Source organism: Podarcis melisellensis, assembly GCF_964234715.1.
Source record: "Podarcis melisellensis genome assembly, chromosome: 5".
NCBI lineage: Eukaryota > Metazoa > Chordata > Lepidosauria > Squamata > Lacertidae > Podarcis > Podarcis melisellensis.
In genome coordinates, this window is record NC_138537.1 from 24,341,601 (window position 1) to 24,369,106 (window position 27,506).

Genomic DNA, 27,506 nt, shown 5'->3' on the forward strand with positions numbered 1-27,506 from the left:
TGTGAGTTGCTTAATAGTTAACATGACATTAGTTGATACGTGCAAAGAAGCCCATCCTTTGCAATGGGCAGAGATTGTGTCACTTCTGAGGAGGGCAAACCTGTCAAGAGCTCCACTGGGAGCTTCACTTTCTGCAAATTCTTCTTCCTTTTAAGGAAGCACAGATGCCATATCACTGTTAGATGCAGCAAGCGCTGAAATACTCTGTGGCAATCCATCTACATGGAGTTGCTGAGCAAGCACTCCTGGTGGTTCAAAGCTAGCTGTGAGTCAGGAGGATGCATATTTTAACTCTCTGTGTAACAGATATGTGGTTGCGGGCTTCCAACCAAAGCATCTCACAACTCTTCTTCTTTATTCTGAAAGGTGGCGGCAGCAGCAAGGTAGCTGTATGTACAACAACTCCATGCAATAAGGTATTTGTCAGAAACAGGTCCTCGCTGTAGTTGCAGATATTTTAGGAATGCTATCAGAAATGCCTGAAAACAGGGCATTGCAACTTCACGGTCAACCGATTTACACAAAAAGCTTAGCACCAGTTGCTCACAAGTGGCGCCAATGTGAGTGGTCATTCAATGTGTGATTTGGGTTGTTTTAGAACACTTTAAGAAGTCAATGGATCGCTCTTGTAATCCACTCATGTGTCTAATACACATCCATATGTAAACCTGTATCTTACACATGTGTTCACCAAAGTATCATTTGGGGATTTTTACTGGAGATCAGGGCACATGTAAACGGCAGAGGACATTACTTTAGAATACCAGTATTGCCTTGCTTACTTGGGAAACCCAGTAAGAATAGACAAATGCCAGTATTAATGGTCAAGGCCATGTTGGAAATGAACTGTAGATGCAGGTTGGACCCACTCCTATTTCTTGTGCTAGATATTTATTTTATCATGGCATGTCTTTCCTCCCAAGAGCTCAAGGTGGTATGTATGGCTTTCCACTGTCACATTTCATTCTCACGACAACCCTGGGAGGCAGGTTAGGCTGGCCTCAAATCACTCAGTGAGCTTCATGGATTGAACTTCATGGCTAAGTGGAGATTTCAACCCTGATTCCTCAGGTCCCAGCCCAACACCCTAACTACTGCATCACACTGTCTATGCAGGCTATATTTGGCTAGATAACCAATCACAGCCCAAGTCATTATACTGTCTGCAGGTCAGGTCAGTACTTAAGATACTGTTGACTAAGCACTCCATCCAGGTTAGGTCAACAAACCTGTTGCCTGGATACCTCTGTGGAATGAAAACCAAGAGCAGTCCACAAATATGGATGAACTCTTAGGAGCCACTGGACATCTGGAGCTTGCTTCCCAAATAGGTATGTCATTATATCCTCAGTATTGGATAAAGCCAAAATGGAGAAGGATGCTGAAAGCAGTTTTGTCACATGTACGTCCCACAATTACTTGAGTGCACCACCTCTCCCACCCAAATCCATAAGCGGTGTCATTTAGCAACAGTGTCTACTACCATCAGACAGACGTCACAGTGATGTGTGTTATAACAGATAATCCATGCCCTGCATTTTTTTGGGAGACACACCCCAATTATCTAGGCTTGTCCTAATAAACCTACTGAATGCTTACACCCACTTAAAAAACAACATACTTTTATTGAGTTTTCTGACTAACGTAATACAAGCGGCAAATTACCCACATGGCAAGGCAGATGAAATAAATACTGAAAGAATCAAATAAAGAACAGCAGACCCAGCTCTGCTCTGAGTGTAAGATAACTGAAAGGCCAGTAAAAATAAGGAAAGGAATCTTTCCTAGCCCTGAAATGTTCACAGTCTATCAACCACCTCATGTCTGCCTAGTGACTGTCATGGGATGAAGCCGAGAGATACCCTGGTGAGACTTCAATGTCCTACAGTTTAATTGCTTGCTTGCACCCAAGCCACATATGACAACAGAGTTCCTGGCATTTTGCTTCTTCCGGTCAGTTGTAGAATGAAACCCAACACAGGAAGACATTGGGAGAAATTAGACACGTGTCTCCAGATCAGCTGGAGCACATGAATGGGAAATCATGAGACTGCTCCCATTCTCTCATGAAACTGGTCATGCAAATGTCTCATCAAGGTAGCAATTCAGAGGGAGGTGTTTCACATCCATCAGAAATGATTCAAGGGCGAGGAATGACTCATCAGCCACAGAGCTAGCTGAATAACTGAGAGTTCACCCACAGAGATGCAAGAGGCTTATAAAATAAGCAGCTCGCTTGCATCTATCATAACCGCTGGGTGGGTAGAGATCCATTCAGTGCATTATTGATCATTTGTTTTATTTCAGAAAAGAAAAACAAATCACTCAAGGTAGCTCAGCCTGATAATAGAATATGCCATCTAAAACCAGTTAAGAACCTATTAAAAGCAAATGCAACAGGCAAGAGCAGCTGAAAGGCATATCCCAATACAGTGGTACCTCGGGTTACATACACTTCAGGTTACAGACTCCGCTAATCCAGAAATAGTACCTCAGGTTAAGAACTTTGCTTCAGGATGAGAACAGAAATCGTGCTCTGGCACTGCGGGAGGCCCCATTAGCTAAAGTGGTGCTTCAGGTTAAGAACAGTTTCAGGTTAAGAATGGACCTCCAGAATGAATTAAGTACTTAACCCGAGGTACCACTGTACCTTGCGACACAAGTAAGCCAACATGGTGCCTTCTAGATATTTTTGGACTACAACTCCCATCATTCTGATCATTGCCCATGCTGATGGGGCTTGTTTATCTATTACAACCATTTACGGTATATCCTGCATTTCAACAATACAAATCCTTCCAAGGCAGCTCACAAGAAAGACAAAACCAATGGGGTGGGGGTAATTCAGGCTCTGAGGGGGTCTTTGCTTGCCTCTCTTTCGCTGACTCCTTCTCACAGGGCAGTTGATGGTATATATGGCACAGGGAAAGAGAAAGTTCAGCTGGCAGCGGCTCTAAGGTGGTCATTGCCTGTCCTCTCTCTTCCCATCCTAAGGAAAATCTTTCCCACAGGGCAGTTGATGGTAGAGGGCCCTGTACACAGATGCTGGAACAGGCTCTGAGATAGTCTTCACCTGCATCTCCAAGGCCCATTTGAACTGTACATTTAAAGCAGTATCATACCACTTTGAATAGTCAGGCCTCCCTGGCCCCACAAGAATCCTGGGAAGTGCAATTTGTTAAAGGTGGTGAGCATTGTGAGGAGACCTCCTCAGAGTGCACTGGGAAGATGGCTTGACTGTAAAACCACTCTTGAGAATTGAAGCTCTGAGAAGTGAAGAGGCGTCTCCTAACAACACTCAGCACCAAACTATCTTTCCTAAGATGCTTTGGGAGAAGCCATGTGTTATGTACTGAGTTGAATAGGATTCAGAATGCAGCAGTCTGATTAGACCTAGAACAATAGGACCCAGAATGCAGCAGTCTGATTGTCCACAGGAGCCACCCAATCCAGCTCCAGGTGGAAGTGAATCCGCAACCTGATTGGCCTACAGGTGAATCCCGGAATTAGCCAATCACGGTGGGGCCCATTGTGTAAATAATGTATATAAAGCAGACATTCTGGGGGAACTTCCATTCCTCCTCACCACTATGAGCTGAATAAAGAGCATGACATCCACTCTCGACTCCAAGTATATTTCACCACGGCTATTTAAAGCAGTGAAATAGTGTTTTAAATGTCCAGTGCAGATGGGACCCTAGAATGGTAGTCCCAAACATCTGGCAAACACCAAGCTGCCTACCTCTGAGTCTACATCATCAGCGAGTTCTGGCAGTAAACGTTATCAAAGGATAACCTTTTAAAATAAAATGAAAAACCACCTTCCAAAACAATGGAAGGAGATACCAGGCGATTCCTTTTGCTAATGCATCTCACAGCTTCAGAGTCGGAACAGGAAATGTTAGGGTCTGCACTTCGGCAACTCTTTTCATTTTTTTTAAAAAAAATATTTTTTATTAATTTTCAAATACAAAACAAAATTATACACTCCATACATCTTAGTTACATCTTATTTCTCTTTTTTCGACTTCCCTCAACTTGTCTGTAAATCCTTCATTCTTTAACTTTAAACACCTTTCTTTTTTTGTTGTTTATATTATTGCTGTAAAACTTCATCCCCTTTTAAATATATTTCCCATCACAATGCTTCATTAAAACTTACAAACGTAACCTGGTTATCACTTAGTTTTTGCTTCTGCAACTCTTTTCAAATGGGAGAAGATACCGCAGGGCCACAAAGGTTAGGCTCAATGGAAATGCCCCCTCAAGAATCCAGGACCAAGGCTATGATGTTAGGATATATTTCTTAAGTAGTGGAACAAGTCAAACCATGATGAAGCAATGCAGTGCAATTGCTTTGTGCAGCAGATTCTGAAGGAACATCACGTTTCTGCCGTCAACGTCTCTGTGTGCCTTCCCACCCCACACACCGTAATGGAGCAGCAGGGTGTCACATTTCTGCTTCAAGGGTAAAAAAAAAAATGTCCAGAAATGGCACTGGCATTGAAAGAAGTGAAAGTGGCAGTAATTGCAGAAAGATAAAAATGTTCTAAATCTAGAAAAGACTGGGGGTTTCCCAAACACATGGGAAGTACATCGTGGGCTATGCATGGCCAACTGGAGTGAAATAGCTAATAAATTCAGAGTAAACTTGCAGAGCAAGCCCAACGGTAGGAAACCTTCAGAACTTAAAAAGGCATACATTAACCCTATTCCAAACTCTGGTCAGAACTGGGGGAACAGCTGGCGGAGCCAGCCAGAGACTGCCAGAAAGGGGGGAGGAGCCTTTAAAATAGAGTTTGTCCTTACATACACACCCTTTTTGCCAGTGTAACTTCCACTGGGTTGCTAGGTCACATGCCCAAGCTGAATGGAGATTAGAAGAGGGGTCATTCTGCACCTGCCCTGCCTCCCCTTTCTTGGGACTTAGTGCTGGGTCAGCCAGCTTCAGCTAACCCTCAGTTGAGATGGGATAGGGAACTTTCCCTAGGCTTGCCATACGTCCGGAATTTTCTGGACATAGCCGGAAAACACCCATTGGTGTTCAGGTGGAAATCACTTGAATGCCCATGAAAATTTCAGAAGTCAAGATTTTGGCGAATTTGCTTCAAAATAGCTCAGTGACTTCTTTCTTTTCTTGAGATTTTGCAAAAGGTGGTGTCCAGATTTTCACTTTTTGAACTATGACAACCCTAACTTACTCCAATGTATCTCTGGCTGAACTGGGATGAGGGACTTCAGCCCGGGTAGCCCTTATTGAACCCAGAGAAAGATGTTGACAGCAATATTTAGAGATTAAACTGACAATAGCTCTAGGAAGCAAACCACTCCTGGGTCCTTCCTTTTCCTGGGGAAATCCAGGTGTGTGTGTGTGTGTGTGTGTGTGTGTGTGTGTGTGTGTGGAGCATATTTCTGGCCGAATGAGCCACTACACAAATGTGCTCACTATGGCTGACTGTCACCTCCTCTTCCTTTTCTGGTGTCTCTAATACCCAGAAGGAAAACCCCCATAGTCAGGGTTTTGTGGCCTTCCTCTTCCTTTGCACACTTCCCTTTGCATACACACACACACACACACATGAGAGAGAGAGAGAGAGAGAGAGAGAGAGAGAGAGAGAGAGAGAGAGAGAGAGGTAGAGGTGTAAAAGTGGGCAATATTTTTTAAGGAAAACAAATCTAGTCCAATTTTTTTAAGTGTTTCAAGAAGCATGTTGGGGTTACAAGTGGACCCTGAGTCATGTGGGGAAGAGAGAGATTGAAAGCTATACACTGAGTTCCTTCTGAAAACAGCTACATTGTGCACCTTCTCTCCCATGCACTTTGAGTTTAATAGCCTTTCAAAAATCTGTCAGTATATTCGCACTGGCCAAGCTGCCCCGTAAAATGGTACTTATCTGTTAACATCTCATTCCTCAACCCAGTTCATTTTATTCTGAAGCGACATCTGGGATGATTTCACAAATGAGCTTTCCAGATGGGCGAAAATTCAGCGGAACTCAAACCACAATAAATTAGATTACAGTGAGCACAGAATAAATTTACGACCTGCTTTTCCTACAAGGAACTCAAGGTTTGGTTCTTTCCACCCGTGCCCTACTTTACAACAACCCTGCAAAGTAGATTAGGCTGAGAGGTCCAGAAATTGCATTGAAATAGCTTTCTTCCACAGTCACGTTGCCCTTACAGGCTGGCAATGGCACAACTCAAGGCAAGAACAAACAGATTGTTTATTTGAGCTCTGCAGTTTGCGCTTGCAGAGTTCTTTCCCATCAGCAACACCCCGGCTTGCAATCATTCAGAGCTGTTTTGAGTTCTGTTTTCCCGTAGTGAAGATTCTGTAATCATGATGATTTATCTATGTAATCTGGTACAATTGCTCCCAATTAGTCTGATTAATATGGCCAACACATTGAGACTGAGTGGGAAGGGAAGTTGGTAGCAGTTCAATTTTATAGCCTAATTTAAAACCAGACAAGTTGGATTTCGAAATGTAAAAATAACCATGAGGAGTTATGTAAGAATAAACCAGAGACCATAGAAGGGGATTTAAAAGAAAATAAAACAAACCTGTGTACATGATACAAGTTGTTGGTGGAGAGATTTCCCAGGCCGTTTAGACGGCTGTAGTCCATTGCATTTCAATGAAAGTATTTCCATCATATTTTCGTCATTCCCAAACATCTCTATTACATTTCTAAAATGGAACTCCTGGACATTTGCTCAGTGTAGTCAGTCTCCCTGACAGTCGAGCTCGGGATTCCAATCCCAGCCAACCCCAGGTCCCATTTTCTTCCATTTGAATTATGGTAACTTTAATTTTTAATCCTAGCCTATCACAATGGCCCACATCAAGCTACAGTATAGAAAACAAAATCCCCAAATCACCACACATCCTACCCCCATGGCTCTTCTCACCTTGCGAAACCAGCGCTCTGTTTTGTAACTAAACAAAAAACAACAACACACCATGTGCTAGAAATTTGCTTTGGTGACTCCACTTAAGCAGCAATCCTAATGGAACTTGCCTCGCAATTAGCATGCATAGGATTGCACACTGTTAACACTGGTATTTCATGCTGTTGATTCATTGTTTCCTTAAGTGTCCTCACTGGCCATGAATGAACCGCGTGCATATTTTCCACTGTCAAATACTGGAAGCTGCGCAGTCACAGAAAAGGGCAGACAAAGGCTGTGTCCCATATGTAAGGCAAAGCTGTTTAAGGCATGTGCTGCAGTGGACACTCTGCGATGGAATGCAGAAATGTCCAAAAGCTGCCAGTTGCAGCTAGAACTTCCTTGCGGTGCCCCATTTGCTTTCACAAAGACAGCTCAGTACTTGAGCATCTGCTTTGCATGCAGAAGGTTCCACGTTCAATCCCCGGCACTGCCTGGTAAGACTGAGAATGGCCTCACTCTTTAAATCCCAAAGAGACACTGCCTGTCAGTGTAGGCAACACCAAACTAGATGGAGATAATGGCATGTTCTCCTTACGTTCATATGATAATAAGTAAAGGTAAAGGGACCCCTGACCATTAGGTCCAGTTGCGGACGACTCTGGGGTTGTGGCGCTCATCTCGCTTTACTGGCCGAGGGAGCCGGCGTACAGCTTCCGGGTCATGTGGCCAGCATGACTAAGCTGCTTCTGGCAAACCAGAGCAGCACATGGAAACACCGTTTACCTTCCCGTTGGAGCGGTACCTATTTATCTACTTGCACTGCTAGGTTGGAAGGAGCAGGGACCGAGCAACTGGAGCTCACCCCGTTGCGGGGATTCGAACCGCCAACCTTCTGATCAGCAAGTCCTAGGCTCTGTGGTTTAACCCACAGTGCCACCTGCGTCCCTCATATAATAATGCTTCTTGCTTAAATGGATATGTGTTGGCCAGCTCTTGCTGTTTGGCTATGGGTGACCTGTGATCTCACCAAAGCACACTGCACCTGAGTGGAGGCAGTGATATTTCCGAAAGTTGGAGGCAGCGATGCTTCTGAATACCAGTTGCTGGAAACCACAGAAGGGAGAAGAGCTCTTGTGCTTGGGTCATGCTTGTGGGGTTTCTACAGGCATGTGGTGTGTGTGTGTGTGTGTGTGTGTGTGTGTGTGTGTGCGTGCAGTATGAGAACAGGATGCTTGACTAGCTGGGCCAGCGCCTGATCCAGCAGGCTCTTCTCATTTATGTTCCTTATGGATATATACATTTGGTCCATTTTCTCTTCCCTAGAAGAACACAGTGTGCAACAGCTGTGACATTCAGCACGGGGCAGTCACCTTCCAAGTGGAAGCGAAGTGGCAAATGGAAGGAAGAGATCGTCTGGCAATAGGGTGTTGCAGAGCAGTGAGAAGACATGTTCACTTGCTGAGGACTGTGGCTTGAAGGCGGCGGCTATGCACAATCAGAAGCTGGCTGAGGTCTGGCACTCTCCTGGGTTCCTATGTTTGTTAATTTTATTTATGCTTTTCAGGTTTATAAATTTCACTAATTTTACAATCCTTTTAACATTTCAAAACTTGACTTCCTTCCCCCTATTTCTGCGGTTCCTTAAATTTATTTTTTAACATCTTCTGCATATCCAAATTAACTCACTTTGCTCATTTATTCATCTACTTTAAATATATACTCTTATAAAACTGCAGGTTATTGCAAAAATCCTGCCAATGTTCTTATCTGTTTACAATTTATCTGTCAATATTCAATAAACCATTTCCATTCATTTATAAAAAGTTTGTTATCTTGATTTCTTATTCTTCCAGTAAGTTTCACCATTTCTGCATATTCCATAAGTTTTTGTATCCATTCTTCCTTTGCTGGGACTTCTTTCCATTTTCGGGTGAGTAACATTCCTGCCACTGTAGTAGCACACTTGAATAAGTTTCCATACAGTTTAGGTAGTTCTGTCCCTATAATTCCCAAAAGAATTATGGGTTCCTATGTAAGATGTAGAATATGTTTTAGTGAGTCGACAAAAGGAACTATCCTGCGTGAAAATGCAACGGTACTGTGGAGACAGAATTCTTGGTCAACTATATTTTTTTGTTGGGATTACAGCGCAATCCACTTTGGCTGCAGCTGAGCTCGGTGGAGAGAACTTCAGATCTTGGAGTCTATAAAGAAAAACTATAAAGTGAGTGTGAATTTTTAATAACAAGACGCAAGAAAAGATCTGTTTCATCAAGGGATGGGTGAGGCATGGAGAGAGGCAAGGAGGAAGGCATGGCAAGAAGATCACTGTGCAAGGACCAAGTAGAAATTGTCTTGTAGGAGAGCACCAATTGCAGAAAATTGGAGATACTCTGTACTTTAATGGAAACACTTTGCTTCCAAACTAGCTGCTAAAGGCTAGAGTAGAAGAGTAGTCACAAGATACGCCCTCTTCTACATATATAGCAGATATGGGGAACCATTTCTGGCTCAAAGGCCACATTCGCTACTGAGGACCAAGGGCTACTGGAGGGCAAAGCCAGAGGCAAAAATGGACAGAGCAACAAATGTGACTCTAACCTTTCTACAGTATAATCTTCCACTGGAAACAGTTGGTTTTGGGTGGTAGCAACTGCACTGCAAAACTATTTCGGATTATCGACTATTTGCAGTCTTTAAAGTCTTCTCAAAAACTTACTTACTCTGTCAAGTTTTATTTTCTCTGCTGGTTAGCGGGTGGGAGTATAAATTTGGTTTTCGTTACTGTGCTGCCAATGTTGTTTTTGCTGTTATGGGGGAGGGCTGCTTTAGATGTATGCTGTATGGTATATTAATGTTTATATTATTCTCTCCCCCCTCCTTCTATTGTAAATTGTATTTGTTCATCGATTTTTCTGTGTGAGTTGCTTGGAAACCTTCTTTGGCGACAAGCAGTTACTAAGTTTAATACATAACCGTTGCCCCACATATGCCAAGAACTATTGCTCAGGTCCACTCACCTTTTGTAGTTCACTGGAATTAAGATACACACAAAAAAAATAGAGATATTAATCACCTTTAGCAAACACTGAAGAACCTGGCAAAAGATGAGTGTGCTTTCCTAATACATGCCAATGATCTTGATCAAAGGCATTGCCAGCTACTCAGACAGGGAAGAACAAAAGAAATCATGAGACACACACACATGTGTTTCGCCAGGCTGGCTTAGCCGCCCAACAGGTAAGACATGAATATAAATAGCTGGCACAATTATGGCTAAGAGTCACGGGGATTTAGCCTCAATGAGTTCCCCATTGCAAAGGGCTGAATAAACTACCATTGTTAGATTGCCATACTTCCTCAGTGGTGAGGTAGACGCTGAAGTCAGCATGCTGAATTTGTTTTATGATCTTTACAGGGCTGGCTGCTGTTTTAATGTGCTTTAATATGTTGAATTATCTTGGGTGACATCCAGTGCTGTCCATCCACTTGCACAACAGAAATCTGCTGGGGGGATTTTTTCTTTCTTAAATAAAGTTTGTAAAAAGAGGGGGTGGGGAGAGACATCTGATTGCACAATGGGAGTTCTAAGTTCTTGTTTCCCCTTCTCAACACCCTGAAGTTGATTTGGGGGGCACACAGGGGAAAAGGGGGGGGAGAATCCCATTTCTGAAATGGGTGCCCCATTGGTTATTTTAAAGGTCCCCAGCCCCTGAATATCGAGCATGTGAATAGTTGTGTACACGTGTGGGGTACACGTGGAGTATATTTGCGTGTGACAAGCTTTTAGCAGTTTTATATCTGCTAAGTGCCTTGGTTCCTCTCAAAGAATTATGGGAATTGTAGTTCAGGGAGTATACTAAGAAATTCCTACCACACTCACTTTGCAGTTTTTCTGGAGGAGAAGCAACGACCTTTAAACCAATTTAAGCCTGTACAGTGGTACCTCGGGTTAAGTACTTAATTCATTCCGGAGGTCCGTACTTAACCTGAAACTCTTCTTAACCTGAGGCACCACTTTAGCTAATGGGGCCTCATGCTGCTGCTGCGCCGCCGGAGCACAATTTCTGTTCTCATCCTGAAGCAAAGTTCTTAACCTGAAGCACTATTTCTGGGTTAGCAGAGTCTGTAACCTGAAGCGTATGTAACCTGAAGCGTATGTAACCCGAGGTACCACTGTAGTGTACAAAAATCCCTGTTGTTTGGAAAGATATGTGGATTTGTGCAATCCCCACATGTGCATTAACACTCTAGTTTATACACAACTGCTCAGACCCAAAAATAGGCAGATGAGGCCTTGTTAGTGGTGCCCATTGCTGCCCAGTTGGCAATAGCTCATGTCAGGGCCTTTTCAGTGCTGGTTCCCTAATTGTGGAATGCCCTCCCTAGTGAGGTCCACCTGCTTGCATCATTATTAATCTTTAGGAGGAACCTAAAAACATTCCTGTTTACACAGCCATTTAGTGGCTGAAGAATACTGTTCCTGGCAACCTCAAGATTATGGGATGGAAGCTGATTTGTAATTGTGATCATTTTTGGAATGTTTTTAACTACTGTATGGTTGTTTTTACAAGTTGTAGACTGTCTTTGTTTTGTTTTAAAATTGCATAGGTATCTGCCATCCTGGGCTCCTAGGGGAGGAAGAGCGGGATATAAATTCAATAAATAAATAACTATGCATGCACAAGTTACATTTTGAAGTATACACTAAATTATATAATACCTGTTCTTTAAAGAGAAAATGCCTTTAAAAAGCCAAAGAGATTTTTTGTGTGTGTCACTTACCTATAGTCTCCTTAATTTTTGAAGCTGTCACTTTTACTCCTTTTTTCTCAAGCAAATGACTAATGAAGTCGAGACACATCCCGATTTACATGGTAATGCACCAGTAAAGCAGCTTAATGGTCCAAGAGCTAACATCCAGGTTTTATGTATTTATTCAAGTGAATACGAGGGTATTTCTGCCACAAGGCTTTTCCATGTCATTTTAAGCTGTCTCTCAATAATTCTTGCCACTGTGACTAAGCTCTATACTCTTGTTAACAGTTTACTAGACAGGTGCAAAGAGGAATTAAAAGGTTTGCATGATGGGATTTTTTTGGGGGAGGGGAGAGGCAGGTACATTATATAATAACTTTTTAATATGTGCACTTTTCTTGAACCCGCTGAGCCTCATTCATCAAATAAATCAGGCAAATGAACCATAAGGTAGCAGATCTAAGACGGGATTTTTGAGCAAGTGCTGCAGTTGCCACTCCTTCTGGTTATTGCTGCTCACTCTCACCCCAAGACACACACTTCACTTTCCCAAGGAATCTGTGTAAAAGTTAGATCCCATAGAATGAATTGGAGGGCATGTTCACATCACCGCTTACTCTAGATCCAGTGCGCTCCCATTGCTAGTTTTTGAAGCTGCATACACACAACGTGGGTGGCGCTGTGGGTTAAACCAGAGAGCCTAGGACTTGCCGATCAGAAGGTTGGTGGTTCGAATCCCTGCGACGGGGTGAGCTCTTGTTGCTCGGTCCCTGCTCCTGCCAACCTAGCAGTTTGAAAGCATGTCAAAGTGCAAGTAGATAAATAGATACCACTCCGGCAGGAAGGTAAACGGAGATTCCATGCTGGTTCCATTCTGGTTCGCCAGAAGCGGCTTAGTCATGCTGGCCACACGACCTGGAAAGACTGTCTGCAGACAAACATTGGCTCCCTCAGCCAGTAAAGCTAGATGAGTGCCGCAACCCAAGAGTCGGTCACGACTGGACCTAATCGTCAGGGGTCCCTATACTTTTACCTTTACCTACAACTTTAGCCACAACCCATATCGATCCTGCAGCTCCTTTTTTATATATACATACAATGTTAGGTGAGAAAGGAAAGAGAGAAAGAGATGGAGGAGAGTGGTTAGTGGGGTGGGGTCAGGTGGCAATGCTTCTAGTCTTCTACTTAGTGTACATGTGGGGTTTTATGTCAGTGTCGATTGTGGGTTCTCTTTACTATTCGCTTGTATTTCTTTGGTGAGGAGAGAAATTGGGGGTGGCCTAGCGTTGTCTCTGATTGGCTGTAATGAAATTTGTTTTTGTGTGTGAGTAGTGTGTGTGTGTGTGTGTTTGGGTCAGGTTAGCCAGATTGATTCATATGCTGTTGGCGGGCTCTTGTTGTTGTCTTGTTGGGCTGTGTATGTGATAAAGGGTAACAATACCTGGGTTAAGGCATCTTCTTCTATTGGTCCCCGTGTCAGTTTCAGTTTATTGGCTAGTTTTTCTAATACAGTAAGGCTGTTTCCCATACTATTTAGTACCATTGGTCCATGCTTACTCCTGACAGGTCTCTCCAGTGTCTGGCTGTGATGCTTCTGGCTGCTGAAAGTAGATGGGTTATGAGCTCTTTGTGATGTGAGTGGGCATTATTATCTTGGAAGATGTTCAGCAGGGCCAGTTCTGGGGTGACTTCTAATACTTGCTTAGTTATTTTGCATATTTATTGTATGATTGATGTCCAGAAGAGTTGGATTTGGGGGCATTCCCATCACATGTGAAGGTATGTGCCCATGGAGGTGCAGCTTTTCCAGCATTTTGGTGAGGTTCTTGGGTGTATTAGCGCTAGTTTCCGTGGTATTAGATCCTGCAACTCGTTGACAAATACTGCTGCTTAATGTGTTTTCCCTCAAACCAGCTTCAGTCTGACTAGAAAAGGGCCTTCTGGTGGTTCTCTCATTGAGAGAAGTGAGGTTACAGGGAACCAGACAGAGGGCCTTCTCGGTAGTGGCACCCGCCCTGTGGAACACCCTCCCACCAGATGTGAAGGAAATAAGCAGCTATCTTATCTTTACAAGACATCTGAAGGCAGCCCTGTTTAGGGAAGTTTTTAATATTTAATGCTGTATTGTTTCTAACACTCGATTGGGAGCCGCCCAGAATGGCTGGGGAAACTCAGCCAGATGGGCGGGGTATAAATAATAAATTATTATTATTAGTAGTAGTAGTAGTATTATATTATTATGCCACATTCCCTTTGTGAACGGTGTGCACATTTGAGACAGCCATTCCACATGCACAGATAACAGCTTCATGAGTAAGACAGGGGCGGAGGAAGGGGGTGCAGTGGGGGCGGGTCGCTTTGGGTGTCACCACTGAGAGGGGTGACAAACTGCCAGGCAGCACTCACCGCAGGGCCTGCAGTGCACCCGAGCCACATGTCTCTCCTGGGAGAGATGCGGTGGCCTGGGTGCACGCAGACTCCACGCTGCCCAAATGGTCCACCCACTGCTTCCCCCCCCCCAGCTGTAGGGCAGCTGATTGGGAGGAGGCAGGCAGACTCTGGAGGCCCTGCGGTGCACCCTGCCCCTATGGATGGCTCACCCTGCCCCTGGGAACGTGCCCAGGTGCCACTGGAGTAAGCGTCCGGGGTGTGTGAGCGCCCGGGGTGTGGGTGTGTGCATGGTCAGTGAAACTAAAAAGGTCCTGCATATTGGGTGAAGATATCCCCACCCTCTCTCTGATGTGTGGCTTGAAATGCACGGGTTTGGCAGAACAAGCTCGCTGCATTTTACGTTGCTAATGTGAACATATCCTTAAGTCTTGAGAAGCACACCAAGCTCAAAGAGGAAGTGGGAAAGAGCATCCTCCTCCTAACTTTCTCCTGCAGCTGCATGCAATTTTCCATGACCAATGAGGTAGAGGGTGGGGGTCTCATAGGCTTTGTGGGTGCCAAGGGAAGATCACATGAGGCACCATGGCACCCATGGGCCACCACAGTGGGGACCCCATTATACAATCACATTTAAATACTTAGAAAATTATTTATAACTGGAAATATAAAAGATGCAAGTGGAAACAAAAAATATGTGCCCTCTTTGTTGGAATAGATGTTAAGATTATAAGACTTAGCACATACGATAAAACTAATTTTAAGATTAGAGAAGATATGCAATTGAAAAGTTTTGTTGAGAAATGGTCCATCTTTATAAAACACACACACATGGAATAATACTTTTTAAAGTGTGTAGTCTTTTGTGTTGTTAAGAGTTTTGTCATTGTGATTGCAATGGCAGTGTTTGTTTGGAAGATTTCAAAGGGGTTATAATATCACCATCTTGAAAGAGGCAGTGATATGGCCACTCCTGAAAAAGCCCACCCTGGACTGACCAATTGGCTTGTGACAACTACCACCTTGTTGTCAATTCCCCCTTTCGAGGGAAGGTGATTGAGTCCGTTGTGGTACAACAGTCGTAAATACTCTTGGATGAAACTGGTGATCTTGCCCCATTCCAGTTGGGTTTCAGACCTGGTTATGGGACTGAATCAGCCTTGGTTGCCCTGGTGGATGACCTTATCAGCAGGAGTGGAGGATTAAAACCCTGTTAGTTTTACTTGATCTCAGGGACTTCTGATTCTATCAGACATGGTAGCTTCCTGAGCCTGCTCCGTGAAATGGGCAATGTTTTACTATGGTTTGGTTCCCACCTTCAGGGTCAGTTTCAGAGCACAGCGTTGGGTGATTATCTCTCGTTCCCCTAGCAGTTCTGCTTCAGGGTGCCTCAGGGTACCATCCTGTCCCTGTTTCGATTTAACATCTACATGAAGCTGTTGAGAGCTGTCATCGGTATGCGGATGATACTGAGCTCCATTTCTCTGTAACATCTAAATCAGGAGAAGCCATGCAAGTTCTGGACTGGTGCCTGGTTTCAGTGGTAGGCTGGATGAGAGCCAAGGAAGTGACTCTCTGAGTCCTGCCAAGGAGGAGATGCTGGGGGCGAGTAGTTCCTAAGTCTGGATTATTGGTCAATAGCTTACTTTGGATGGGGTCATATGCCCCCGGAAGGAGAAGGTTCATAGTTCTGGTGGGCACTTGGATCCATCTCTGTCACTAGAGTCCCAGGCTATGAGTGCCTTTTTACCAGCTACAGTTTCTGGACCAGGATAGCCTAACCTCTGTCATCCATGTGCTGCTAACCTCCAGATTGGATTCTTCCAGGATGGGTCTGTCCTTTGGGCTGATCTGGAAACTGCAGCTAGTGCAAAATGTAAAGGCGAGACTGCTAACTAGGGGTGGAATATTGCCAGGATATTGCTGCTGAAAGAATTGGCTGCCAATTGGCTACTGGGCTAAGTTCAAGGAGCTGGTACTGATACATAAAGCCCTGCATCCCTTGGAACCAGAATGCCTAAAAGATTCTCATTCCCTTCATACCCAGCGAACTAATGCCAGTGCACTGGAAGAAGCAAAGATCACCAGTGTTGAAGCAATGATTCTTCAACATCAACTTCATTGGACTGGTCATGTTGTGCAGATGCCTGATTATTGTCTTCCAAAGCAACTACTCTATTCCGAACTTTAAAATGGAAAGCGTAATGCTGGTGGTCAACGAAAGAGGTTTAAAGACTGTCTCAAGGCAAATCTAAAAAAATGTAGTATAAACACCAACAATCAAGAAACACTTGCCTGCAAGCGCTCCAACTGGAGAACAGCCTTTACCAAAGATGTCATGGGCTTTGAAGACACTTGAACTCAGGACGCAAGGGAGAAACGTGCTAAGAGGAAGGAATACTTGGCAAATCCACACCATGATCAACTCCCGCCTGGAAACCAATGTCCCCACTGTGGAAGGACATGTGGTTGCAGAACTGGCCTCCACAGTCACTTACAGAATCATTGTTAAAACTGTGTTTATGGAAGACAATCTTACTTGGCTATGAGTGATCGCCGAAAATGAAGAAGAAGATAACTGTGTTCTACAGGAGGGCATCCTAAAAAAAAAATCCAATCCTATCAGGAGGTCCATTTCATATGTCAGAATTGGGCCTTTATACATGCAGTTGCTCCATATATGTTTTTATTGTATTGCTCTGGGATGCCTCATGGGAAGCAATTCATAACCAGAACCAAATGAATTAATTCATAACCAGAACCAAATGAATTAATGGTAGTTTAGATTTTCATAAACGGGATTGTGCATGAATTCAATGTTTTAATAGTTTAGTTGGAAATGTTACCCACCCACACAAACACACCCACACAAAACTTTTGTACAAGACAACTGAAAGTAAGAGATGAATATTACTAATGTGGAACTGGATGTGCAGATCCCGGCTCCATGATACTACATAATCCACGTTTATTGTTCCATCACAAAACTTCTAAAATTAGATTCGGTGTCAGCAGAACAAATAGGGGCTGACTGTTGGCAGACTAAATATAGCTTAAGTTGCAAGTTGGGTATATGTTGGGGCAATCACATGATAGTTTCATAATGTGCCACCAGAGACTTCTCCTATAAAGGAGAATGAATATGAAGAAGCAAGTGTGTGAACAGGGCCAAACAGGGCAATGCTATTAACGTCTACTCAAACGTAGTCCCATGGGACATACTCCCAGGTAAGTCTGTATACAACTGCAGACTATGTACTGCTGTTGTACAACTCCCATTCATTTCGGCGGGCCTTCCAGAGGAGAAAGTATTCACAGGTTGTACTTCAGTTCACAAAACAAGCACAGATGGGCAATAGCTGTCATCACTGAGTTTGATTCTCTAGGGGTCTTGCTCATAGTACAGTGGTACCTCGGGTTACATACGCTTCAGGTTACATATGCTTCAGGTTACACACTCCACTAAGCCAGAAATAGTGCTTCAGGTTAAGAACTTTGCTTCAGGAAAAGAACAGAAATCGGGCTCCGGCGGCGCGGCGGCAGCAGGAGGCCCCATTAGCTAAAGTGGTGCTTCAGGTTAAGAACAGTTTCAGGTTAAGTACGGACCTCCGGAACGAATTAAGTACTTAACTCGAGGTACCACTGTACTTTTTTTCAGTTCACAATTCACCACCACCGCAAGCGCTACAATTCTATGAATGAGGGGGTTGGTGCTGTGCTGTTTTGGTTGTGATTGTATGTATACATACAACATATAATGATCTATTTAATCCCATAGATGCTTAAATGTTTTTAAATGATTAGGGTCCCCCCCCCCCACGTTTTAGTTGTTCTTTTATCTGTAAACTGCCTTAGGGAAGAAGGCTGGGTATGAACAAATATATAACAAAATCAGAGAATTGCATAATTGGAAGCGACCCCGAGGGTCATACAATACAGTAATAATATTAGCAAACTTGCACAGGGTGGGGTGGAGGAAGGGAACTTCACCTGCTGAACTTCTTCCTGTCTAGTTGTTGTTAAAGGAAATGTGTGTCTGTGTGTGGTGTGTTTTTCTTAAAGGCAATCCTTACTGACACAATTCACCATTCATCGGCAAAACCAGCCATTAGATTCGTTGCAAAGAAATCCATAAAGCTGAGCGGGGCGGGGAGAGAACCGTCTATTTCTACAGCGCAGCTTAGAACAACCCCAAAATACGTTTTTGTTTTGTTTTGTTTTTTTAAAGCGAAGGGCTTCCCATCTCCCCATTGCTTATTCCAGCCCTGTAATGCGCGCGACCGCATCTCTTCTGCTGGGTTACCATAGAAATAGAGGCACGGCCAGAGACGTTTGCATTCAGCGAAGTGGCCGAGGAGCGAGGGCTTGATTGGTCGGTCGCCGCAGTAGAGGAGTGGCGGAGGGTCAAGGAGAGGTGAGCTCATGCGGGGGGCGGGCGAGCCGGAGCTGGCAAAATGCGCACTGCAAAGGGGGCCGTTGCTGATTAGAGCCCTGGACCGGTCCCCACCCCCATTTTCTCTCTCTCTCTCTCTAAATGGAAGCGTTTGAGCAGCGATCTTTACAGAGACAACGCCGGCTCTCCGTTTTAACTCGCACGTGCCCAAGTTGCATGAGGAGCCTTTGAATGGGTCTCGGCCGCATGACACCTGGCGCCCTCTCGGGGGTACTGCAACCCTGCGGCGAAAGGAACGGGAGCGAGGGGCTCTTGGAAGGCTGGTCCAACCTTCCATCAATCACGGAATTGCAAGAGTTGGAAAGGGATCCTGGGAGTCATCTAGCCCAACCCGCTGCAAATGCAGGAATCTTTCACCCAACGTGGAGCTCGAACCCACGACGTTGAGACTAAGAGGCTCTTAGCTCTACCTAGTGAGCTATCCTGAGTTCATTCCTGACCTCCATTTCCCTGATGAATACACCCCTGCTGCTTAATATCAGCTCCCTTTGCAGTGCAGGCCCAGGCACAACCCATCTCTCTGCATAGCAAGACCCTTTGAAGGTGGAAAGTTAAGACGTTTTTGAAGCTTAAAATAAAGCTAAAAATGCAGAGCTCTGGAAAAAAGCACCGCCTCACATTTTAGGCACCAAAGCTGCAGAGCTTTATAGACTTACCTGGGAGTAAACCTAGTTGAGCACACTGTAGGACCTGCTTCCTAGTAAATATGCATGGGATTGCATTGGGTTCAATAGGCTTTACTACCAAGTAGACCCAGACATTGGACGCAGGTGGCGCTATGGGTTAAACCTCAGAGCCTAGGACTTGCCGATCAGAAGGTCGGCGGTTCGAATCCCCACGACGGGGTGAGCTCCCGTTGCTCAGTCCCTGCTCCTGCCAACCTAGCAGTTCGAAAGCATGTCAAAGTGCAAGTAGATAAACAGGTACCACTCCGGCAGGAAGGTAAACGGTGTTTCCGTGCACTGCTCTGGTTCGCCAGAAGCGGCTTAGTCATGCTGGCCACATGACCCAGAAGCTTTACACTGGCTCCCTCAGCCACTAAACCGAGATGAGCGCCACAACCCCAGAGTCGGTCATGACTGGACCTAACGGTCAGGGGTCCCTTTACCTTTACCTTCTGACCTAGGGCAAGCCCCATTGAACTTGGTGGGGCTTACGTCTGAGTAGATGATTGATTGATTAATTGCACTTATAACGCACTTTTCCTCCAAGGAGCTCAAAGTGTGGTACATAGGCCTCCTCCTCATTTGATCCTCACAACAACCCTGTGAGGTAGGTTAGGCTTGTAAAGAATTGCACCATTACTAGGCTTCTTTATGGGCAGCAAGGAGAGCTTTTCCTGTTATCAGGTGTTTTGAAACGGGTGGGATGGGGTGGGGTGTTAGTTCTGAAAGGCAGTTTCCTACAATTATTTTAACCAGCAAAATATTTGTGCTTGCAAGATGAGTTTAAAGCATTTGACTGGAGTCAGGACTATTATTATTTTTTAACTAAAGCACCTTGATTTTCTTATCGAAGGCTGTGGGATGTTTTCTGAATGGGCTGTAATTTCCACTCCATAGATCAATAGGTCAAAGATCAGAGATAGTTCTGTTGCTGCTACTGTTGTTTTTGGAACTTGAATGGGAAATTCGGGGAGGAAAAGACAGGAGAGTTTCTCGCCAGAGCTAGGGGCTGCAAGCTCTGAGGAGAGAGGCAGCACCAGAAACTGTCCTCTGGCGATCTGCTGAGGTAGTTCCTGTTTGCCCTTGATGTTGCTCAGCTTGCATATTTGTAAATAAAGCAAATATTACAATGCCACCCTGCGTATGTGTATGTGTGATCTCCAATAAATATCTCATCTAAGAACAAAACTGAAACCAGTGATCCTGTCTCTGGAACTTCTCCCTGGCCAGAAGTAGGCAGATGTACACCACACCTTTCAAGCACGTTCAATGCGCATTTCAAGCACATGTCTTGCCCCCAAAGCATCCTGGGAATTGTAGTTTGCTAAGGATGCTGGGAATTGTAGTTGATTGAGGAGGAAAACCACAGTTCTAAGGGTTCTTTGGGGGATGCCATGAGCTCTAGAAGCACATTCGATGTGCTCTAAATGTATGGTGTAGATCTGGCCTTCGTAACACTTGTTTGGGAGTAAAGCAATTCAAATCGGAGTCAGCTGAGGTTAGGGTAAAGGAGCATGGCGCTACACCAGCCTTCACTAACTTTATTTCCCCCTGCCTGATATTTTGGACAACTCCCATCAGCCCCAGCTGTGAAGTGAATCCTTCCTTCTGCCTGCCCCTGGATTGCTGGGCTGCCAGAATGAGCATGGACCCTTCGCTGTGAAATGTGAGCTCCTGTTTGGCCACTTACCTTGGCTAAAGCCTTGCAAGAGTTAGGGCAGCATCTCTACAGAGCCTGCAACACATAGTGGGTCCCAACACTGTGGGATGTAGCAGCAGGGTGTACGTGCATGTGAGTGTGTGTCTTGTTGCAAAATGGCTTAGGCAGGCCTTGACCTCTAAGACACTCTATAGCAGAGCTTTCCAAACTTTTCATGTTGGTGACACACTTTTTAGACATGCATCATTTTGTGACACAGTCATTCAGTTTTAGTAGCAAACTGGAGGTTAAACTAACCTCTTTCCAGACCTGGGAGAAGTACGGGGAACGTTTGCACAACAAACTACACACTGCACCCAACACACTAAAGCAGAGGTTTTCAACATTTTTGGGTCCACGGCTCCCTTGACCAACTACATTATTTCTGCAGCACCCCTGTGGGGCTCAGGAGCTCAGTTATGTCACCCCTTGCCCGCAGAGCTGGCAGCCTCTCACTCTTTTTCAAACACCCTCCCTTGTGGAGGGTTCCCTCAGCCTCCTCTCCTCTCTCCTCTCCTTGGGAGTCCTCTGGGCAGCCGCTGCTGCCACCCCTGGTCTCTCAGCTGCCCCACTGCAGAGAGAGGTACCTCCTCCCACTGCCCCACAGGGGCCTAGGAAGCACCCCCTTGCCAGCCTCTGATCAACCTGGGGAGCTTGTAGCCAGGGCTGCTGCAACAAACAGCTGTGCAAGCCTTTGGGAGGCAGAGACTTGAGAGGGCATCAGAGGAGGGAGGGAAAGAAAGAAAGAGGGACAGAGGCCAGTGTTGCCCACGGCACCCCTGACCATCATTCAAGGCACCCCAGGGTGTCACGACACACTGGTTGAAAACCACTGCACTAAAGTGTCACGGCACAGAGTTTGGAGAGCTCTGCTCTATAGTTTTTTCTGCAACAGGCTAACATAGCCATCCCTCTGGCAGTTGTAAACAAAATGTATACAGTGGTACCTCGGGTTAAGTACTTAATTCGTTCTGGAGGTCCTTTCTTAACCTGAAACTGTTCTTAACCTGAAGCACCACTTTAGCTAGTGGGGCCTCCTGCTGCTGCCACGCCGCCGGAGCCTGATTTCTGTTCTTATCCTGAAGCAAAGTTCTTAACCTGAAGCACTATTTCTGGGTTAGCAGAGTGTGTAACCTGAAGCGTATGTAACCCGAGGTACCACTGTATTCCAAATAATATAGGGGCTACCAGCATATTTTATGATGCAGAAATGCAACAACAACAACATCAACAACCACAACACTTTTAGACTGAAAACATCCACATTTTTTCCCATTTGTCTTCAAATGAAGAATGCTGAAGCCATGCTTAGAGTTAACAAGAGCTCTTCAGACAGATCTTAACCTTACAAAAGAAAACAAAAGAAAAGTAATAAATGGGGCCAATCTACCTACCTATCTCTTCAGTGCTGAGGAATCTGATTACTCAACATATTAGAAGCATGACGACAGCTCGGTTATTGCTTTTTGCAAGCTGCAGATTGAGAGATTTTGTAAGATTGTTTGAAAAGGAAACAGTGGGGCGTGGAAGTATTATTTGCTTGCTACATTTGCACCCCACCTTTCCTATAAAGAGCTTGAGGCATTGCACATGCCCCCACCCCACCCCCAATTTATTCTTGGAAGGACCCTGTGGTTGGGCTGAGAGACAGTGATGGGCCCAAAATCATAGAGTCATCTTCGCAGCTTGCTGAAGATTTCAACCCTGGTCTCCCTTGTCCTAGTCCAACACTCTAATAATAATAATAATAATAATAATATTTATATCCTGCCCTCCCCAGCCGAAGCCGGGCTCAGGGCGGCTAACAACACTAAAACAGTGCAACATTATAAAAACATGTGATCTCCTCAAGATGTTGTGGACTACTAGCCCTGTTATGCTGGGTGGGGCTGATGTGAGTTCTAGTCCAGAAGATCTGGAGGCTACCACCTGTCCTTACTTTAACCTCTGCACCAGGCTGGCTCTGAGGGGCCTAATGTGATTTTATTCACAAAACTTCCACCCTTAATATCCAGTACTGACAATAAAGGGTTAATACGGAGTTATACAAAAATACCAGCCAGGAGGGACAGGTGTTTGAAAATGGAAGTCATCAAACAGAGGAATGTTATTGGATAAAAAGACATTCTGTGTAGGGGAAATCGAGGACACTGGATTATGTTGCGGAAAGAGAAATAAATTAGAGATACAAGTATTGAAGGCTTCTAAACAAATATGTCTAGATGGCATGGGATGCTTCTAATAGGCAGTCCTTGAGAGCTGGGTAGAGCGGAGCTGCTGCTGCTGTAATTCTTATTATTGCAGGATAGTAAATAAATAGTCCATTCCAGGTTGGCTTATGTGGGAAGACCTACCGGTCTGACCAGTTTAAGCACATTGGCATGGGTCTCTTTTTGGGCTCCATTTTGAACCCCAGGCTCCATCTTTGAGTGCATAAGCATCTCCCTGGCTTTTAAAGGCTGCAGGTACGGTGGGCAGATGCAAAAAAAAAAAAAAAAAAAAAAGGACAGGACTCCTCACACTTTTAATAGCCGAGTATAAGAGGCAATTTCAGCAGGTGTAGCTTGCAGAATCATCATTTCTTCATTGCAATTATTCCCACCTTCTCCTCACCCTGCACAATGGAATGTTTTCCCCTTACATGCTCTTTAAATCTCTTCTGGGTTTTCCCCCAACCCTCCAGATCAGATTTAAGGATGGTACAGAACTCACATGGGGAGGAGCGGATGGGATTCCTGTTGCACCAGCACTAAGCCTTGTGCCCGTGCAGCTGTTCCGTTGCATACTGCCCCGTGTCTGCTGAAGGGTTCATTATGTGGTAGATTTCCTACACCATAACATAGCTGTCAAGCGAATTACAGCGTGAGAATGAATCACACCTCAAACCCTTCTACAGGACCAGGGCTAGTCTTAGCACTGTCACCATTCCCAAATATTGGGCTGTAGACCAAAATTCGCCCAAGACATTTTGCTGCCTGAGGCAAACAACAAGATGATGGCGCCTCGTATTTCATGTACAAAAACTGACCGGAATTGTAGCTGAATCATACTTGGATGCTGTCAACATTGTCTTCTGCTGCACCTGAAGGCAGCAGTCTAGCTTAGGAGGAGCAGAGAAAGGCATTGTGCACACACAGTTCCCTCCTCTTCCCATCCCTCAGTATCCAGGAGCTGACTCACTCTGCCTAATGGGAGGGCCGGCCCTGAGCCACACAGGAATGGAGAGGGACAACCATGCAGTTGCTCCCATCATCTCACAAATGTATAAATGACTTGAGATTCTGATTGCAGGCAAGGGCTGTTTATTATGGTTTATTTATCTTGATTATTACATTGATATCTTTCCTTTCCTCCAAGGAGCTCAAGGTGGCGTACATGATTCTCCCACTCCTCAGTTACTCCTGACAACAACCCTGTGAGGTAGGTTAGGCGGGGAGGCAGTGATTGGCTCAAGGTCACTCAGTGAGTGGGGATTTGAACCCTGGTCTCCCAGGCCCTAGTCCGACACTTATAATCACTACACCACACTGGCTGTTGAAGAAATGCCTTGACGGGATGCATACAGCTTTATTAAGCTGTGATCATTTACATCAGGGGTCAGCAACTTTTTCAGCAGGGGGCTGGTCCACTGTCCCTCAAACCTTGTGGAGGGCCAGACTATATTTTGGGGGGAGGGAGGGGAAATGAACGAATTCCTATGCCTCACAAATAACCCAAAGATGCATTTTAAATAAAACGACACATTCTACTCATGTAAAAACACGCTGATTCCTGGACCGTCCGTGGGCCAGATTTAGAAGGTGATTGGGCCGGATCTGGCCCCCGGGCCTTAGTTTGCCTACCCATGATTTACATCATCATTTTATTTCCAGGTTAAGAAAGGAATAGCTCTCCTTTCAAGATTTTTGTGATTACCCCACACCCCAGATGTTTGCTATCTTTCCACTCCAGATTTGATTCTTCATCTATTAATCCCCACCCCCACCCAAGCAACTGCCAATTTAGGAAATACTCAGAGAGGACAGTAAACCTCCTACATCCCCAGTGTAAGCATTTTTTTATTTTGACAAAGCAGTAGAATGAAGCAGATCAAAACATTGACTGGAGTAAATTGTTAAGAGGATGAAAACAGCAAGCTTTTGGTGTGCTTTGGAGGAGCTGGTGAAAGGCAGAGAATCTATTTTTGGTGCAGTTAAAATTAATAGGATACATTTCAGTTTCCTCTGTGTATATAATTTCCCTTTAAATCTTAGCTCGTTGCTCTCCGACTGTCTGTGCAACACAGAAATTATTCTTAGACTACTTATTATTCTAGCAGACTTCTCACCTCTATTCAGTGTGACTCATGGCTGGTTTACACCTGTATATTCATAAAACTAGATGACAGCTGCATTGTATGTTGATCTAAGTGTGTGAATGAACCGTCGCAGATCTAAAACCTTAGACAAATCTTTTAATATCAGGCAGTGCCACGCCTCCTCAAAAACAGCCCTGAAGTCAATCCGCACAGTCAGCTGCTAGTCAAGTAACACAGAGCTATGTGTGAACCAGCCTTTAACAGGGTACTCGAAGACATATCGGCTCAAGCAGCCTTTAAGTGCATTAAACAGTGTTGTTGTTTTCTATCCATGATCCACAACCCTTTCAAAAGTGAACATCGGTGGTCTCCATCATCTTAAGGTGAACTTCTCTCTTCAGTTAGGTACTACAACATTGTTGACCACATAGCATATTTTACTTTCATTTATTGTCCTGTGTTTATACAGTGGTACCTTGGGATGCGAACGAGATCCTTTCCAGAGCCCCGTTCGCATCCTGAACAGAACGTAAGATGTGACGGCTTGTCTGCACATGCGCAGGTCGTGTTTTGCCACTTCCGCGCATGCGTGTGACATCATTTTGAGTGTCTGCGCATACACGAGCGGCGAAACCTGGAAGTAACACCCTCTATTACTTCCGGGTTGCTGTGGAGCGCAACCCGAAAGCGCTCAACCTGAAGCACATTCAACCCGAGGTATGACTGTATCTCAATTCTTCTTCCTGAAATTAGGCAGGGAGAACCAAATGCACAAATATAAGACGGGGACACATGGCTTACAAGCAGTAGGTGTGAAAAGGATCTTGGGGCATAACATGAGTCAACATGAGGCAATAAAAAGCTAACACTATGCTGTTGTTGTTTAGTCGTTTAGTCGTTTAGTCTGACTCTTCATGACCCCATGGACCAAAGCACGCCAGGCACTCCAGTCTTCCACTGCCTCCCGCAGTTTGGTCAAACTCATCCTGGTAGCTTCGAGAACACTATCCAACCATCTCGTCCTCGGTCGTCCCCTTCTCCTTGTGCCCTCCATCTTTCCCAACATCAGGGTCTTTTCCAGGGAGTCTTCTCTTCTCATGAGGTGGCCAAAGTCTTGGAGTCTCAGCTTCAGGATCTGTCCTTCCAGTGAGCAACACTATGTTAGGCTGCCTCAACAGAAGTCTAGTGTCCAGATCAAGGAAGTCATAGTACCACTCTAGTCTGCCTTGGTCAGACCACACCTGGAATCCTGTGTGCAATTCTGGGCACCACAATTTAAGAAGGATGTTGTCGAGCTGGAATGTGTACAAAGGAGGGCAACCAAGATGGTCAAGGGTCTGGAAACCAAGCCTTATGAGGAATGGTTGAAGGAGCTGGGTATGTTTAGCCTGAAAAGGAGGAGGCTGAGAGAAGATATAGCCATCTTCAAATATCTCAAGGGCTGTCACATGGAAGAGGGAACAAGCTTGTTTTCTCCTGCCCTGGGGGTAGGACTTGAACCAATGGCTTCAACTGGTAACAGGGGACAGGACCTTTTTAGTGGTGGAACCTTAGCTTTGGAATGCTGTTCCCAGAAAAGCTCACCTGTTGCCCACTCTGGTGACTTTCCACTGCCAGGCAAATAACTTTCCAGGCAGTTGAATTTCTGTTGATCTGTTTTGCTCTGGTTATTTTTTATTCAGCTGCTATAGATTTTTTGTTTTTAGCTTATTTTTCTGTTTCAGCTGTTTTGTAATGTTTCACCATAAGCAGCCTTCATCCTGTGTTTGAAGGGCTGGGTGTAAGTTCTAATAAGAAAATAAATAATGATAAAGGATAGGGAGAAGGCTAGCATGGGGGTACATTTTTACATTGACAGGAGAGATGACTGTCAATAATGAATTCTTCTGTGCTACAATATTCATGTTTGGGGGGGATGAAGGGGAACGTTTCAGTTGAGTGCTTTAGGAAGGAACATAGGGTGTTTCCTAAGCACATGTGCTGTAATTCGCTCCATAATGGCATTCTCTTTGTTGTTCTCCATAGTTTTGGCAGCATAGTTGCCAACATAAGATGCTTGCAGATGGCATCTGTTGAATTTCCTTATCATAGTGGTATGTTTTCCCTTTCAGACTGCAAATATGCAAATATATTGTCAGTGTCTCTTTTCCCTTCCGCAATTCAGTTAGCTGAGGGCTTTCCCATAGAGTTTGACTTTCCCAAGTGCATTTATTTCAGAATTCAACTGCCGAGAACGTGCTCTTTTCAGCAAGAAATGCAGGGAATGCAATGCTGCAGAATCCGTCTCCTGTCAGCTCCTTCTCAGAATCAGCTGTTAAACAGACGACATGCTCCAAAAAAGAAACAGCC

General features: G+C 44.8%; 1 long non-coding RNA gene across 1 annotated transcript; it reads left to right on the forward strand.

Annotated features, from left to right (window-relative positions):
- The first annotated feature begins 1,219 nt into the window (after positions 1–1,219).
- On the forward strand, positions 1,220–27,506 carry LOC309370019. Its single transcript, XR_014168358.1, has 4 exons — positions 1,220–1,331; positions 18,307–18,457; positions 24,218–24,280; positions 27,375–27,506. It is a non-coding gene; the product is annotated as an uncharacterized lncRNA (long non-coding RNA).